This window comes from Heliangelus exortis, chromosome 8 (genome assembly GCF_036169615.1).
Source record: "Heliangelus exortis chromosome 8, bHelExo1.hap1, whole genome shotgun sequence".
In the NCBI taxonomy this organism is placed as follows: domain Eukaryota; kingdom Metazoa; phylum Chordata; class Aves; order Apodiformes; family Trochilidae; genus Heliangelus; species Heliangelus exortis.
This window is the reverse complement of record NC_092429.1, coordinates 16,033,853-16,051,832: the sequence shown is the minus strand read 5'-3', so window position 1 is coordinate 16,051,832 and position 17,980 is coordinate 16,033,853. Positions and strand designations below refer to the sequence as shown.

General features: G+C 45.4%; 2 long non-coding RNA genes across 4 annotated transcripts; one reads left to right on the top strand and one right to left on the bottom strand.

Moving 5' to 3' along the window:
- The first annotated feature begins 158 nt into the window (after window positions 1-158).
- Window positions 159-16,801, top strand: LOC139799127 (uncharacterized). The gene is made up of 3 exons (XR_011727103.1): window positions 159-601; window positions 14,280-14,460; window positions 16,379-16,801. It is a non-coding gene; the product is annotated as an uncharacterized lncRNA (long non-coding RNA).
- LOC139799126 (uncharacterized) lies at window positions 1,360-6,026 on the bottom strand. Of its 3 annotated transcripts, none has more exons than XR_011727101.1 (3): window positions 5,341-6,026; window positions 4,342-4,399; window positions 1,360-1,856 (listed from the first exon to the last, which is right to left on the bottom strand). It is a non-coding gene; the product is annotated as an uncharacterized lncRNA (long non-coding RNA). The 3 variants fall into 3 exon arrangements; XR_011727102.1 differs by lacking the exon at window positions 5,341-6,026 and adding an exon at window positions 4,484-4,819; XR_011727100.1 differs by lacking the exon at window positions 5,341-6,026 and having other exon boundaries at window positions 4,342-4,824.
- Window positions 16,802-17,980: the final 1,179 nt, after the last annotated feature.

The following is a 17,980-nucleotide window of genomic DNA, read 5'->3' as shown; positions in this document are numbered from 1 at the left end:
TTTCAGCTGTTCAGCACTATTTTCATAACAGCATTTTCATCTGGTGGAGAATTTTAGCAGAATTCAGATTTAGTCTCATGAGCTGTCAATTATTTTCAACTTTGATTTTTAATACCTTTATTTGGCCTTTGAGTTATTTTCTTCCCTGACATCACTTTTTGACCAGTATTTTAGACCTCACTGTGTCCACAATGACTTGAATTTATTATCTATTTACTTGTTTCTGCAGTGATCCAGTGGCCAAGGCACATAGGGTGTGCAATACTAGGGCTCTGCAGTGAGGTAGGGTTAATAGAGATAAAAGCAGTCCAATCTGGTAAACATCAAGGCAAGTGAAAACAGATAATAGCATGAGCTGCTGGCTGGGAAATCCTGACTCGCAGGCAGCTGGCAGAGAAATTCAAGTGGAAGAAAAAGGACTTTTTCAAATGCCAGAGCTGGTCAGAGCTGGCTGAATCCACATTCACTTGGCAATAAAGAGACCTTGCCAAGCTGAGGCACACCAGCAAAACAGATGAATAGCTCTGGGGACCTGAGGCAGAAGACACCTGGAACTGGGTAGATCCAGATCTAATTAGAGTCCCATTCTGACAGGGCAACTGTGAGTGTGAAAGACTGAACTCCCACAGAACATATGCTTGGTTTGGTTTATTATTTGGGATTTTTTTTTCTTTGTTTGTTTGTGGTTTTTGGTTTTGTTTTTTTCTCCTTGTTGTGAAATGTTTTTAAAGGTAACTCAAATTTCCTTTAATTTAAAATTCTGTGTTCCTTCCTTTCTAGATTCTCTAGCAGCAACCTCTCCCATTGTCTCTGGTTCTCAGGGCTTTTGCACGGCTCCTTCTAGATTGCTGCTTCTGGCTCTGGCTGCCCGAAGTGGGACGGAACAGAGGGGAGGGGAGTTAAAAACCTGGAAGAGCTCAGCTGGGGGCAAATATACATCCCAACTGTTCTGTTGCAGTGAATAGGGTTGTTTCAGAAAGAGTACAAGTCAGCCAGCTCCAAGTTACTCTATAAAAAGTGATAAAAGAGATGCCAGAAATATAGAGACAGTGGAAGAAAAATGGCTTCTTTCCACTTGCACAGTTCTGACATTGGCTTTTCATAATTAAAATAATATTGTTATTTTCATCTGTGGCTCAGAGGACTGAATTAGTGATTTCATTAACAAACAACAGCAATGCAGCCATATGCCTCACATGACAAATTCATCCTGTTTGGTTTTTATGACTGCATTTTTGTTGAAATTTTTCAGATTCCCTAACCTTGACTAGCCAAAAGATGTCATATTTTTCCATCTTAGCATTATTGCCATTTTTGTGTCACTAAGAATTTTTAGAAAATATCAGACATCCAATAGTGTTTTGAGTTTGGCCAGGCTAGAAAGCTGACAATTTATTCTGAGATGCTTTCCAGTTCTTCTTTCACTCCAACAGCCATGCTGTGCATGTCAGATGTGCCTGTTTGATATTGTCCAGTGGGTGTCCAAGCTGAGGCCAAGGGTGCAGGGGGGACACCAGCAAAAGGTGAACAGGAAGAAATGGTGCCAAAAATAGCCAGTGCTAATACTTTTTTCAGAAAACAGTGAGGAAAATTCATATGAGAAAATACTACAGTTCTGGCTTTGTAAGGTTTGTCAAATTTTTCACCCAAGTGAACGTAAGATGAAGGGGAATATGAGGAAGTAGATGAGGTATTTGGGAAGCAGTGCAGATGGCAGATAGAAGAGAAAACTGGCAGGGAACTGACTGTAGAAACACAGCAGTCTGGCTTCATGGAATGGACAGAGCTTGAAGGAGAAGACTCCGGTATAAGCAAGGAGCACAATGCATGTGTCACTTCACTTGGATCCAGGCCATCTGTTCCCAAGAAAAAGGGTTTGTCAGTGCTGAATACTTCACCCCTTACTGCTTATCTAAAAAGATGGGCAGGAAGATGGGGCTGGGGTTGCAGTCACTTATCAGCCTATATCTACCACTTGCCACCCACACAACCATTAGTGTCACCTCTGTGCCCCACACCCTCCCTCAGCAGGAGTGAAGCTGACTTTCCAAGCAAAATTAGGCAATGTGTTGGCAGCTCCTTTATTGCTCTGCAGTCAGATGATGCTGGCAAGGCCCTGCCTTGCCTGTGCCCACAGCTGGCTGTGCAGAGCCAGCTCAGAGTGGGGGGCTCAGGGGCTCAGCTCCTCCAGAGAGGAGGGAAACCTCTCACCTGAGGAATGGCTTCTGCACTGCCAGGGCTGCTGCAGCTCAGTATGCCCTGTGGGCAGGACACAGCATCACAGCTTTCAGCAAGTCTACCTGAATTATGTCTGGCAATTCTCCTTTAGTTACAGTTTTACTGGCAATCCCAAAGATATCTAAGAAAACAGAAGCAGCAGGTTTTTTCCACTATAAAAAGCATTGCAAAGCTCCCATGGTGGCTCATTTGTAATTCCATCATTTTTTTTTTTTTTTTTTATTCTTGCCAACCGAATTTCTTTGTTACTTTCTAACTCTTCCTTAAATAATTATCCAGACCCATGTTACCACTTTTTCTGAAGACACTTCAGTATAATGCTTGTTTTCAAACACCTGACACAGCAGTCTCTATTTTAAAAGCATGGTGACCTTTGGAGGCCTTGCAAACCAGCCTATTCTGCTCCAGAGCTGCCTCTCTTTCCCAGCTTCTGAACTTCCTTGTTGGAAAAAATCTCTCTCTCCTTACCTGGTCTTTGTGCTGAGAAAAGGAGGAGTCTCTCTATCTTACAACATCAGAATGGCTGTTCTAGATAACAAAGAGGTTTATTTGCCCGAGGAATTTACACCTAGAACTCTACAATGTGACCAGCAGCTCTCGTATATAATTTGCTACAATACAAAGTCAGTCACTGAAAATGCAGTATGGCATCTAAAAATGGGATGGAGTTTTGAGGGATTAGGCCTCATTCTTACCAAGTACCTTTGTATTTTGATACAAGAGGAGCAGCCATGGTGCTGTGTGTAGTAAGCAGCTTGTGTTGTCACACTGCAGCCTAGCAAGGCTTTTCAAGTGACAGCAGGAACAATTCAACTTCTACTGGCTGCTCCCAATATACACAGAAGACCTAATTTTCATGAGTTTTCACTTTTCTTTCAGTGGATATGCCAACAGATGGCCAATCTGTTTCACTCTGTACTTATCAATAAGGGATTATAAATTCACAAAACACACAGGATCATCTGAGATGGGAGGGAGGTGTGGCAGGAAGGCAGGAAGCTGTGCTGTCTGCAAACACTGTCACCTGCTCCTCAGCCAGGCTGCTTGCCTGAGCAGGGCTTTAACTCAGCAGAAGCAGGAGTAAAGTCATGAGTTGCTTGGCCAGCCTGAGATGGAGCTTGTGTCAGTCAAATGTAGTGCCTGGTGAGATGGCACCTGTGTACTCTGATCCCAACCCAGCAGCATGCCAGTAAGCACCACTGAGGTGCTGAGTACCTTCATATATTTAGAGCCAGAGGGCTGGGAGAGGAGGATTAGTCTGTGACTGAGTTAGTCCATTTCATCCATTTAGCTCTTCCTATTTTGTTAATTTTGCACTTGACTGCTTCTACAATCTCTACCTCCTCTGCTCACCTGGGTTTCCACAAATAGTATAAGCTAAGCATGGGGGCTGAATAGGGAATAAAAATTAAAAACCTGTTACAGCCAGAATTAGCAGGGTAAGACCAAAAGAGGCTTTCCATTGTCACAGCTTGTCCAGCCCAGCTTGCTGGAATGGTTTCCCTGCCTCCCTTTGAGACATTTCAGTCTGTTATTTCTTTCTTTACATCATGCCTGAAAACCTTTCTTCCCCCTTCAATTGGTTTTCTCGGCAAAATGGCTGTGGCTCCATGTGCAAATGGCATGACACAAAACATAAGTGCCCTACCTGGGTCTGGGAAAATGGTGGTTTTTAAAGAAATGGCAAGCCACTTATCTTCAGAGTGCTCAGCCATATCTGTGCTAACATTTAACCTTTACTTCCCCAATCCCACAGTTAAAATTGTCAGAGCTTTCTGATTTTGTTATTCCTTCAGAAGACATTTTCTTGAAATAGCCTAGCCACAAAGGCATAATGAGGTGCACAGCTGGGCAGAGCTTTCTGAGCAGCAGGAGGAAAAAGAAAGAACATATGCAGGACCAAAATGCTCAGAGCCTGCAAATGACCGATCTCCAGTCATTCAAATGACTGGAGATTAAGGACTCACTCAGCTGAACCATGAAAAAAAAAAAAAAAAAAAAAAAAAAAAAAAAAAAAAAAAAAAAAAAAAAAGTTCAGGAAGACCAGGCAAAAACAGCAGAAAAAAAAAGAGGTGAGGGAATAATATATAATTTATTACTTACATGCTGCCTCTTCTCTGTCTTCCTATTTTTCAATGGAGAAAAGGAAATACAGGTCATTCTGTAGAAGGAGAATAGAGAAAGCTTTCTTAAAAATGGCAGTCCTTTATCAGGGACATGGAGAGACTTGGAACTCTTTTCCCACCTCAACAACTACAACAGGGCTGCTGTGTTTGTGTCCAGGAGCATACAGAAACCAGGCTTGCCAACACAGCACTAAGAGAAGTTGGTTTTGCTTGAAATGGCTACATTAATCATTTCACCCTAACTGCACCACCTTCTGCTAGTTATGTGTAGGTGCTATAGATCATATTACATCAATTGTTCCATTATAAAGAATCTACCCAAGGGAAAGCATAGCAACAACTTGCTATAACTCTCTGAAATCTTTTCCCCAATACTTTTTCAAATGCAATGACAATAAACAAAGTATTCCAGTCCCTAATGCTCCTACACTTAGATATCCACTATCAGTTTAGCATCACGCTATCAACTCTAACATGACACACCTCAGAGATCCCAAGTATTCCTATGATTCCTATCCACAGCCACTGTGGCAGTCAGCATGCTCATTTAAAACCTGCTTTTTCTCCTGCTCTTAAGACATGTACAAGGGAGGAGTATTGGACATACATGCAGTGACAGAGAAGCAGGTTATTGTAATCTCCAAACCATTCTGACTTCTCTGTGTATACCTTGAATGTAAATTTATCAGAGAAAGCACTGGGAATATTTTTATGTGTTTTACAGTGGTGAACTCACTGCCAACACTGTAAGAGAGAGCCACCATAAAACAACTAAACATATATACCTCCCCCAGGCCCAAACACCTCCAACTAATTTTGTCAACTTATGGAGAAATAGCAGAAGGAAGGTCTGATCACGCCTTAACCCAAAATAACATTTTGCTTTGTCAGGTTAATTATATCTTCTGACATCAGAAATCGACATTAGCAGGCAGTTTTCCCTTGGGTTGCCCAGAGATTGTAGAATGACTCATACCTGCTCTTGAGCTGCACCCAGGACCACGGGGGATGAGGGAAAGATCAGGGAATTTATTTTCCTGATTTCTGTGGCTAGAGAGTCATATTCATTCACTGGTTTTTCACACACTGTGATGTGGCTGTGTGGTTGGTATTGCTGTCATCCCATGTCTGGTAGAAATGGCCATCATCTTCCAACAGATGCATTTACACGTCCACAGAGGTATATTTGCCTCTTTGGTTTGGTCCTGGTGTGAGTTCATGGCACTGGATTTTCTCAAAATGTCACTGAAACTTTCTGAAATTAATTTGACTTGAGAACAATGCTCAACACGGAGCATTCTCCTGAGAAAAAAATAATATAGCCAGACCTTCTTAACATTTAAATGCAGAGAAAACACTCCCCGAGTAACTAAGATACCTTCCTCCCCCTTAGAGCTATTTTGCACTAGACACCCTGAAGCTAGCCTAGGTCTTAAATCTTACAAGAGAAATAGCACCCAGACACTTCTTCTGCTTGCCCCTTTCATGTCTTTTTATATGGAAACTTCTGCTGGCGTTGCGTTTCCATGGTGGCTGCCTGCCAGCCACCTCTTCTATCTGGCCCCTTTTTTCCTCATGCCTTTATTCTGTTAAAGACCTCCCTACCTGATCCAGCAGAGCTGCCTGCAGTTACCTCTCCCATCCTCCTGCTTCCCTCCCTGCTTCCCGGCTTCGTCCGCTCCTCTTCCTCTCCCAGAGCTCCCTCTGCTGTTGGATGCAGCTGCGCTGCCAAATGCGGCTGCGAACCCGCGGAACCCCCAAGCATTGCTCTGGAGGGCTGATGCAACTCCTGCAGAAGCAAAGGCTCCTCCTGGGCAGGTGGCATCCTCCTGCCAGATAGATCATCTGCCAGGTTGCCACAAGGAGGAGAAGGGAGCAGCATCCTTGCTCAACACCCAGCAGGAGGGTCCTTCCTGTTGGGAGTGTCACGGCTTTGGGAAACACTGCTTAACCACCACTCCCTTGGACAAAAAAAATGGCCCCTGTCTCCAGCTGTTTAGTGTAGGACATGAGCATAAACTTCAGAGTGGCTGCACGCCCCAAGCACTGGTTAATTACAGGGGTAATAGGAGAGGAAGGGAAAATTCTGCCAAAAATTACTGATGAGTGAAGAATATGGTTCCAGCCTGTGAAAAACACGTGCTGCTTCTGCCTGCTGTACCCAGCCTGGCCCTGTGCTGTGACAGCCTCATTGGAAGGCACCTGCACACTCGGAGCTGCAGTGGACCAGGCTGAGATGGGCACTGGAGGTGGAAACCCCCAGCCCCCTGGTGAGTGGGCATGGGGGGACAGAATTATGGGTGTTGCCTTCCCCTCTGTCCCCCTCCAAGGCAGAGTTGCCTTCTTGCCATGTAGCACACACACCTCACTGCCCACAAGACACTCAGCAGCTCTCATTCTGCTGTGTTTCAAGACACTTGGAAGCAAGGAAAAAGAGCACAAGAAACCCATTTCTCAACAGTAAGGGGCCTGGCCTTAAAATGTGGGGGTAACTTGTGCCACCGGGGCAGAACCCTGCAGCTCTGGTACCCAGGGAGGTGCGTGGCTCTGCTCCCACCCTGAGCAGCATGAGATGGAAGCCTGCCGAGCTGTCCCCTGCTGATGTCACCACGTTTGCACATTTTTGGCCTATGCTTGCGTGTGCTGCCATGGGAACTGCAGCCCTGGCACCTGCTGCTCCTTGCACTGCCTCTGTGCCCACCTCTGTGCCTCTGTCTGCTCACGCCTCCCCCTCGCTCGTGATCTCCCTGCCTCTTTTTTTGGGTGACAATCAGATTACTGCTGTAGCAGCTAATTATTGCATTAGTTATAATTTGCCTATTTATTTGTCTCTCCTCCTCCCTTCCTCCTTGGAACATTTCCATCTCTCCATCCTTTCCACCTTCATGCTAGCTCTGCTCTCAGACTCCCATCCTCTTTTTGCTTGCACTCCTCAGTGACACAAAGCCTTACTGCACTGCTGTACCCTTTCCTCCCTCTTTACTTCCCTACTACTTGTATCTTCTGACATCTCCCCTAGCACCTATTGCTCCACCCTCTCTCCCAATCCCCCTCCTTCAGTTTCCTTTCCCTTTGACCTCCTGCCCATCACCTCAGACTACTCCTTCACACGATTCTTCTGTCTGTCTTCTACCTCCATGTGCTGCACTGCCAGCTTTTCCCAGGACTGAGCCATGCTTGCTCCTCCTCTGCACTATCCCTGGCTCATAAACAGTGGATGACATTGCTCATTCTCTTCTGTCCCACCTCCTAAGAGCTTGTACCTCCAGCCTTTCTCTACCCTTTACTTCTCTGAGTACCCACTTTCCTCCAGGCTTTCTCATCAAGCCCTCCAAGGTAAGCACATCATAATCCCTCACTGTTTCCAAATCCCACCCTGACCCACCTTTCTTATTCCCTGTCCTCTGACTCAGAAATTCCAGCCAGCATCACAGCCAATTCCACTCTCAACAAAACAACCTGGGTCTACACCTTTATTCCAGTGCTTCCACCTTCATCATTACAGCTTCACATTTCTCCATCACCATCCCCCTGTCTTGCTGCTTTTGATGCCATTGAATACAAATTTCCTTTGAAGTCATATTCCTTCCTGTCTCTCAGAATTACTTTTCCTCTCTGCTACATTCTCCCTGTGCACACAGCCCCTTAGATCAGGTCCCCCAGTGTTCTCCCTGCATCCCTACCTCAGGCACATAGTCCATCCTTCCCGGCTACCCCTCTGTCCCATGGCCACTCCACTTGGGAAGCTCCAGCACTCCTGCCCTCTCCTTCCTCTCATGTAAAGAACACAGAAGCCTCCTGAGGCATCTCCTGGAGATCATCTCATCTGCTTAGATGGCTTCAGCTAGCACCAGCAGAACTGCTGGCATCAACTTATGATGGGTCTCTCTTCATCTCACATCTCAGCCAGCCTCTTCCCCCTCCTAGATAAACTGAGTACTGCTAACACCACCCTCACTGATCCCCTTGCTTTTCCTTGCAATTCCTTGCATTTCAACACTGGGAAGATCACTCTTTCTTGCTAGGTTTCTTCTACTTCCTTTTATGTATTGTCTCAAAGCCACCAGTGGTCATGAAGTCATTACATTTAGACTGTTGCTCCAGGACATGCACAAGATGTACACGTGAGAGAGCATGCAAGGATGCTATAAGCTAGACAAGGAATTTTCCATTTGTGTTATATTTTCATACATACTTCAAACCATCTGTGGAAATCTGTCAAATGACTAGTTGGAAACATGTTATAAAATTTTCTTATTTTTACTTAAAACAGTAATTTAGCATTTTGCTGAGTTCTCATATCTGAGACTGCTAAGTTTTCTTGTGCTTCCCAGTTTTGTTCATCATTTACAAGCAGGCCTCATATAACACTCTAAATTTACAGCACTGTATCCCCACTATCCATTTGAACAGCATCCTGGATAAATTTGAAATTAACTCTGTGAGTATCTCTTTCCTGATTCCCAGCATTTGAGAAAGCATCTGCTATCTGTCTGGTTTCCAAATGCCATTTTGTGGTGATGCTGGAGGGTCTGACAGATCAATATTCATGGGTTTTCCTATACCAAATTTCTCTCCTTTAGTTTGAGATTTCTGGAAAAAATTTGTCTCTTTCTGTGTTTTTAAACTCAACTCCCATTTTTTGCCACTGATTTTCCCTAGACAGAACAGCTTGTCTTACCTGTGCTTACTGCAGAATTTCTTCATCACACCTAAATATCTGTAATTTAATCCATCTTTAAATTCTTCCTGGACACCTTTTCTAGTGTTTTCATGCCTTCATCCTTGTGCTATCAAAAAGTTACTCTCTCTTTCTTTTTCAAAAAGTATCCAGGCAGATCTTTCCTCTATAAGCTCTCCCAGCAAAACAGATTGAAGTTAGCTCAAGAGAGTGGGATACAGGTACTCACACTTCCAGAGCACGTAACCCTCTACTTGGTGCTGCAGTGACCCAAATTCTGCTGCTACTCCATGCGTTGTCTTCCTAATCTTCAGTTGCTTCCATTGCAGACACCTTTGGTTGGATGACTTGTAAAGAAATACATAAAAAATATATATAGAATAACAATCAATATAACATTTTAAAAAATTACTAAATCTACAGTTAATCCACTGAAGGTAGTCTGACTTTTCCAATTTACATCAGCTAAGTGCAACATTTTGTAAGTTTCCTGCACTGACAGTAGTCAAGAACAATTATTTCTGGAAAAGAAACTTTCACATACACTGGGTCCAAGCACACGAGTTATTGCAGGATGAGCTGGCTCCAGCAGACAACATTTCCTACTCAGAGCTTGTTTGCAGAACCAGAAATCAATCTCAGAGGTTTTAAGACAGTCCCACAGCCTTTTCCTCAGCACCAGGGACTCCACTTTTTTATCTTCTTTTATAACTTGGTTTTGTTTCAGGCACAGACAGAATCTCCTTTGATACAAAAGGATCTGACAGGATAACAAGCAGTGGCTGCACAGAACACTCACAGCTCCTGTCTGAACTACAGCATTTCTGGTGCAGGAGAGAAGAGACAAACTGCAGCAAAGGGAAAACTCCAGGAAGGGTTGAATGGTCAGTGTCATGGGTTTAAGCCTTATTCCACACGGGGACTTGTCATGTGGGAATACCTGGCCCTTACCGAAAATCTGAATGACATGATAGGAACAGGAAGAGAAAACAGGGAATGACTCCAGGACTTCCTGTGGCCTTGTCTTACCTGAGCATCCAAAGACTTCCAGCTTCAGAGCTGGGAGCCTGCTGAGGAAGGCTGACTGCAGCCAGATTTGGAGCAATGCATCAGGAAGCAGAGAGGTCTTATCCCTGCAATTTTCCCATCATAAGCCAAACATTTTTGTGTGCACTGGCCAGCCCTTCACGGTAACATCAGACATCAGGCAAATGTTTCCTTCTATTGTCTTTGGATCTCCCAAAGGACTTTTGGCTCAAGTGTTTTTGCCAACAAATAAGCAGAAGCAAAAGCAGTTGTCAGATTGAGATCAGTGATGGTAGGAATGAGCTGACTGTGATGCTGGTTGCTGTTTATTCTTCTGAATAAAGTAGAGTGAGTTTGCCCAGGGCTGCATGAACAGGAAGGAAGAGCTGATCTCTGCTATGCCTGGCTAAGCATGTAATCATCTGGGATGGAGTCCCAGCTTGAGAAACTGGGGGTGGGGGTAAGATGAATTTATCCCCATTGTGCTCTTTTTGTGTTATCTATTCCTGTGTGGAGTTTCTAAATTTGGATGAGCAGAATTGTGTTTCATAAATATTGTCTGGTTTGCTGGGCTTGGAGAGAGGGAAGGAAAGGCTGAGCCCCACGCCGCTGGCACCAGAACCATGGGACACATAAGGAAGAGAGTGTGCTCTTCACTTTTTATTCACCTTCACACAGAGAATGGGCTTGGAGAGAAAAAGAGGAGAAGAAGCAGTGGGGAGATAATCTTTCCATTCAACTCAATTAGCAAAGCTATAAGGTATAACAAAAACCCCAAGTCACTGAGCTCACATCAGTGTGAGACGCTCGTGTTTTAATTTCCCAGGTCTGGATCATTTGGAACAGAGCTCTGTGCCACTCTACACCTGGACAAGCTCTTTGTGTTCTCAGAAGAAAGTTCATGGATGCCTTATAGTTGCAGTTTGTCTCAAAGCTAATCCAAAACCTGTCACTGAAGTGCAGCTTGCATTGCAGTGGACTGGTACACGGATCTCTGGGATGCCAGCCTGCCAGACCTCACCATAGCTGTGTCTTTGCTCAATATGTTGCAGACATTTTTAGAGCCACTTCAAGACAGCATCAGTAGTGTGTGGAAAAGCCAGAATGGAGCAGACACACACCTTAACTGGATCTCTTTTTGCTGTTTCAATTTTTTTCCCCAGTCCATCCACTTGAGTTGTATGGGTGTTTGACTGTTCAGATTCAAGTGCACACAGGCTCAAAAAATGGTGGTGACTTTGAAAACCCTCAATGCACCCAATGGAGAGGACTGAGCTCTCCTACCACGAGAGTCACATTTGTGTGTTGACAATTGCAAAACAAAGCTTCTGAATTTGTTTTCTGTCCTTAGGAATTTTAAGGTAAGATGCAGCGTTTTAGTGTGCCTTTTCTAAATCAGTACCTGACACAGCTTCACACAAGACATGGGTCAGCAGCCAGAAAAGCCTGTAAATGTAACACAGGACCATGAGAAACCTCTCTTCTGCTGGAACAGAAACTGGGGGTGAAGCAGGATATTAAGTCAACAGCCTTAGTTGAGTAGTCTTGTTCTGCTCTCCGGACACTGTCTGGTATTTTTAACAGCCCTGACAAGGAAGGGAAAAATGAAATTATCAACCACATCAGTCACAGCCACGTGGTAACAGGGACACAGAGATGATCAGAGGGTGAGAGCACCTCTCCTGTGACGACAGGCTGAGAGAGCTTGGAGAGGAGAAGGCTCTGGGGAGACCTGATTACTATTTAGACCTTTTAACTGCCTGCCACTACCTGAAGGGGCTACAGGAAAGCTGGGGAGGGACATTTTATGAAGTCATCTAGTGACAGGACAAGGGGTAATGGTTTTAGGATGAAAGAGGGTAGATTTAGATCAGATATTAGGAAGAATTTTTTTCTTGGGAGGGTGGTGAGACGCTGGAATAGGTTGCCCAGGGAGGCTGTGGATGGCCCCTTCCTGGAAGTGTTCAAGACCAGGTTTTATGGGGCTTTGCACAACCTGGTGTAGAGGGAGGTGTAGAGCCCGTGCAGGGGTTGGAACTCTATGATCTTTAAGGTCCCTTCCAACGCAAACCATGATGCTAACAACAGCCAGCCATGGCCACTGTCCCCGGGAGCTGGGTCCCTGGGCTAGCTCAGGACCTGCCGTGCGTGGTGAGAGCCATTGGCGTGAATAATTCACAGGTTCCCTCTGCCCTGCCAGATGACAGCCCTTCCGAAATGGATTAGAGACGACTGAGGGTTGTTACCGTGCAGCAGGACCGGTGCTGCCCGGTCGCGACAGAGGGTGCCGCTGCTGTCCCGCTGTCGTGACCTGGCAGCGCAGCCGCTCCAGCTCCAGCTCCAGCTTGAGAGGGGATTCGCGGTCCTGGTTGCTGTTCCTTGAGCTGCTGGCAGGTCAGCACATAGGAAACTCGATTTCAGGCTTTATCCGAGGTTTACTTTTCTTTCTGATTGACCTTTGTGGTCAAGAAAACAATACACAGCAAAGTTGTTTTAAGGGACTAGCAGGGAGAGAACGGGAGCAGGAACAAAGGCACAGGAAAAACAAAACAAAACTGCACACAGTTTATCCTAAAATTTATCCTGAAGTTAGGGATGAAGGAAGTTACAAGGACTTCTCAGCTCATACAAGTCCTTCTCTTGTGGGAAATCTTCCGCTGTTTAAACCCTCACCTCACACAGAGAGGTTGGATACCCAGTGGAAGCAGAGAAGAGACACTGTGTTATGCCACACCAACGATATTGCTTGTGCTGGGCAGCTGAATCCACAAACAAACCAAATTCTTCCTCCTATAAACACACATTTTCCTTCCAGCTCTTTCCTTTCAAAGAGAGGGAGAAGATGCTCTCTCAGTGTCACAGCAAGCAATGCAAGGGCAACCACAGGTTTACTGTGACTGAATAGAGCAGCATTTCCCCATCTGGTGTTGTGTGAGAAACCTGAGAGACAGCTTTTTACTATGGTGCTCTATTTATACCACTCTTCCCTGCCAGCCAGGTCTCCCCAAGTGCATTATTCTGTGCCCATCATCTGTATCTGCCCCTTGGTGACAGCTGGTGGATCACTCAGTACTTCTGGACATCTTTTGGGTTGCCTAGGCTCCAGCTTCAGTATCTCCAGGTGATTTCTGCAACAGGAACAGCACACATGGCCTTCCCTGGACACGCAAAACCAGGAACCTCTTCCACCTTCCCCAGCACTGCTGCCTGCTGCCAGGGCAGCCTGGGGAAACTAACCCTGGCTGGATTCTCCCAGATTCTCATCAGTTTCTCAGCTGTGCATAGAGAGGTGTGAAGGGACCATGGTGAGTGGGAATGGAGGAGGAAGGTGCCCACCATGCACAGCAGGTGTTGGGCAGGCTGCAGTGATTGTGAAAGCACAGCCTGCTCTGGGCACAGGGTGGGCAACAGGAGTTACCTCCCTGCAAGAAACATGGGCAGTGCAGAGATGCAACTTGCAGGTTATCCTGCTAAGGGATGGTGGCAGCACAGCTACATGGAAGGCTTTGTTCTGAATGACATCCTCTGCTAGCAGGAGATGCAAGAAATCTGGCCTCAAGGTACTGCTTTACCAGCTAACTGTACCTGATGGATCATGAGTCCAGACAATATTAACTGGCCTTAACTTGCTCTTTGCATTCATGAAAACAAGCTAAACAGATAGAAATCTCTCTACCTCATACAAATGCATCCACATGAGGGTTTGCACCAGTTAACTGTAGACATCTAAATGTCTACTGCAGAATGAGCCTCGCCTTCCAGGCATTCAGGCACCTTATCTCAAGGCCTTTCTGGGCATCATGAACATAGACGAAGAATTTACAATTCCTCACCAGGCTATAATTTGAGATTTTTATATATATATATATATTATTCCTGGCTGCTCACTCAGCCTCCAAGTCTTCCTGCAATTCAGTGATCTGAGAATCAGGTCACCATTTCCTTCAGACCCACTTCCTCCACACTCACTGAGCTGCTCACAGTTCTTCCTTCCTGGGCAGACCTCCATGCTCCTTGGGCTGTGCCTGCAGATGTGGCACATTCCTCCTGTTCTGTGCTCCCTGTCTCCAGCTCCTGCTACACTTTTCCTCCCTGACTTACAGACAACAGTCATGACCTGATGTTCAGTCATATAATTCCTGACAGAAATTTTTCTTTGTTGCCTACAGTTCATGAGATGCTCTTGCTTATGTTTTCCTGGTCCTTAGGTCACTGGAGTCAGAGGATGCCTGGGAAGCTGAAGGCATGGGGAGTCTCTGAGGCAACAGTGATGGACATGAAAAACAGGAGCCATCCCAACACCACAGCCAGGGAGCAGGGCAGACCATAATGCACTGGGCACTGAGAATCTTCTTGGGGGTAGGGTTGGGCCAGGACATCAGCCTGCAGGTGGGCTACCACTGGAACTATAAGCATAGGCTTTGAAGACTGGTAGGACCAACCCCCCATCCTGCATCTTCCACCACAGCAGAAAGTCTTCAGCATCCTCAACACCCTTCCTGGGTCTGTAAAGTTACAGCAGCCACTGATGCTCTCTGCACAGCTTTTGGGTGCTTTGCTGGTCCCTAACATGCTCCTTTCAGATGTGACCATGGGAGCCTTGCCAGCCACTGTGTCTGCCAGCACAGCAGCAGTGTCCCATGACAGCAACAGTACTGCACCAAGGTGGCTGCTGGCTCTTATAGAGGAGACTTCCCATTTTTAAACCTCCCCACACTTCCAAGTGAAGGAAAAAGCTAGAGAAATCTGCTCTATCCATGCTGAAATTCCCACTAGTAATTACCCCTTCTGTCAGTCAGGTTCATGGGGCTTTTTTGCCTACAGGATATTTGTGTCTTTCTTGCTTCTTTCTGGTTTTAATGTGATAGCACACACACAGGCCCTGTCATGAGCAAGTGAAATTACATGTTCAGACTTCGATAGAAACCACTGACATGCTCTATATTTCATGATTCAAAGGTATTTCTAATTCAGCAGAAGGCTTTCAAAGTGCATACATATGTACATACACTCTCCTTTTTCTTTGATTTAATATTTTGTCTGCCTTTTCAGAGAAAGTAGCTGCTCATCACACATCTGAAACATCATCATTTTTAAAGAACTGGAAACCTGGAAATATTTGCATTTCATTTTTTCTACTTGCTTGTTTTTCAATTTACATTCCAAGGAGTCTGTTTTAAAACCTTTTTTCTACTCTTTAAAGACTCCTGGACATCTCTTCTGCTTCTGCTGTCTTATTGTGTCCCCTTAGTTATCCACAGGGCCCAAGTCTGTCTGTCTCTATTGATAGCCCCAAACCACTGTAAAACAGTTCTGACCTCGGTGCTTTAATCAAAAAGTCATTTGAACTTTTTCTACAGCTGTAGATACCTGTGCAGTGCTGGCAGTCCTAGCCACCCCTTTTTCCTGTACTTTGTCTACGAGAGATTTGCAGTAGTTCATCTGAAAAAACAACACTCCCCACATGGCCTTATTCTCTGGCATTTACAGACAATTCCTATAAGCCTCTCATTTCTTCTTGCATATGAATATGTTTCTGTGCGGTCATTTTCTGTAAGCAAAAGTAAATTAATCTTTCAGGATCCTGGGAAATTTAACTATAAGAAATCTTCTGTGCTTGTTCTGCTTACAGCTGGGCATCTCAATAACTCTGAACAAAGAAATCCCTAGAGGCAATCTCCAACAGCAATGGGGCAAAGGAAGAGAAGCCAAACTCATATTTGACATTCATAAAGCAAAACGAGTGCATAAATGGAGCAACTCACCAAAACAACTTGATCTGGCTCCTGTCACCAAGTCTCCTTCACTCCTGCCAGCAGGAGTTCAGCCCCCTGAGCCAGGCCATTCCTAACCGACTTTGATCTCCCAGTAGGTGCCCAAGGCCATGAGCTCCTGTGACTTGTTTCAAAGGCTTCTTCCCAGACCTTGGGGCCAATCTGTTGTTCTGGAGTTTCACACTGTCCCTGAGCAACCTGAAGCCAGCCCTGATGCACCAACCACTGCATAAAGCATTCCCTGGCTGAGCCCTGGCTGCTTCCATGCTTGTCATCATCCTGATGCATTCAACCTGAATCTGCAGGGATAAGAGAAAACTGCAGAGCTGTCCTGGACCATATTTACACCACGGGTGTGCCCTGCAGGCTGTAGGGCTGGTAGCTTTACATCCCAGCTCTGGAGGCTGGCTGGTATCCATAAGCTGTAATCCTCATGGCATGATAGTTTCTATGCCAGGACTCCTGTTTCAGTATGTTAATCAGGGGAAGAAATGTCCCCATGCTCAGCTCTCACTCCTCTCACCTCCTGGCAGGTCGAACATGTGCTACTGGAGCTCATCATGCTGAACCTCACTGGCTGAGCTGGGCAAGTGCCCTGGGAAAAGGGATCAGAAAGAAAACAGAAGAGACTTCATTTTGTGGCCAATGACATCTCCTTATCTCCACATGCCTGCAGAGCACTGATACATCATTTTTCTTCTAAGAAAAAACAAGTAAACACAACACACCAAGAAAAACTTTGCTTTTATAAGCACCAAGATAAAAAGAACAATTTGAAATGGCATTACAGTGCAGAGTTACTGTAAGAACTGCTGATTTATGGCTACTTTTCAGCGCAATGATTTAAAGAGCCTCTTTACCTCATGCTGCCAGCACTTTGTGTGGTGGTTCTGGGCAGCATAACCATATCCTAATAGCCTCCATGTTCCTTTTTTTTTCCATTTTGGCCAAACACAAACCACAGTGGGAGACAGCAGCATTTCTCCTGGCTGAACAACTCTCCCCATTTTGTTCACAGCTGCAGCACAGAAGCTGTAACCCTGAGCAGCTTGGTAAAGCTGTGGGCTTTCTGCTTGCTGGCTGTTGTCACTTGGGCTGTGCCTGGCATCCCCCTCCATGGCAACCCTTTGTGAGATGTCCCCAGTCTGTTTTCTGGCTTGAGGGCATCTTGGGAGTCCCAGCTGGTAGCACTGGCTACCAGCAAAATGTCTGTGTAAGCACAGTTCTCAGGAAACTGCCCTAAGCACGTAGGTAAGAGATGTCTTAAAGAGCAGATGTGGCTCTCCAGTATTAGAGAATATTTATATCACTTGTCTCAAAAAAAACAAACAAAGCAAACCAAACCAACCAAACAAAAAAAAAAAAACCAAGAAAAGAAGAAAGGTAATAGGAACATTCAGCTGCAACACGAGATGTGCAATGCCCCCAACACTCCCAAGCCAGAGCTGCTGACACAAACTATGGGAGGCATCAGAGCCACCTCACAGATCTTCCAGGGGAAGCAGCTGTGGTTTTAATTCTGACATCAACCACCCAAATCTGCAATTAGGTGGAGTGCTCTTTTGGAACTGTCTCTATATCTGTAGTAAGGTAGTTCCAAGTGTGTAATTACTTGGATCTGACAGTTCTGCAGAGGATGGCCATGGCAAGCTCCTTGCAGCCATATCCCTGCTCCTTGGCACAGACAGGTGCTCCTGGGCAGTGCAGGCACTAGGGACAAAACCCCAGGATGTCCCAGGGATTGGGGACATTACTGGCACCATGCTCTGGGTCATGGTGGCAGCTCCCATACCACCACAAGAAAGTCTGATATGCTTTGCCATTTTATTACAGACTGTTGGAACCACTTTGTCTTCCTACTGGTGTCTGCTCTGCCAGATGCCTTACTCTACTGCCTATAGCCTGGAGAAGAGCAAGGAAAATGCCATTTGACAGTTGGATGTTTTTCTTGTGACTCCTTTCCAGTTTCTTGAATCCTCCCTGTTTTCAGACTGACATGTGCTGAAGTAATTTGCAGTCACATCTGAGGCTTTGTGTTGCCACTAACTCCATTAGTTCATGGATTCTCCTCCCACGGAGTTTCTGCAGCTGCTGATGTCCTGCTGGTTAATTTCTCATATATTTCCTTTCAAATT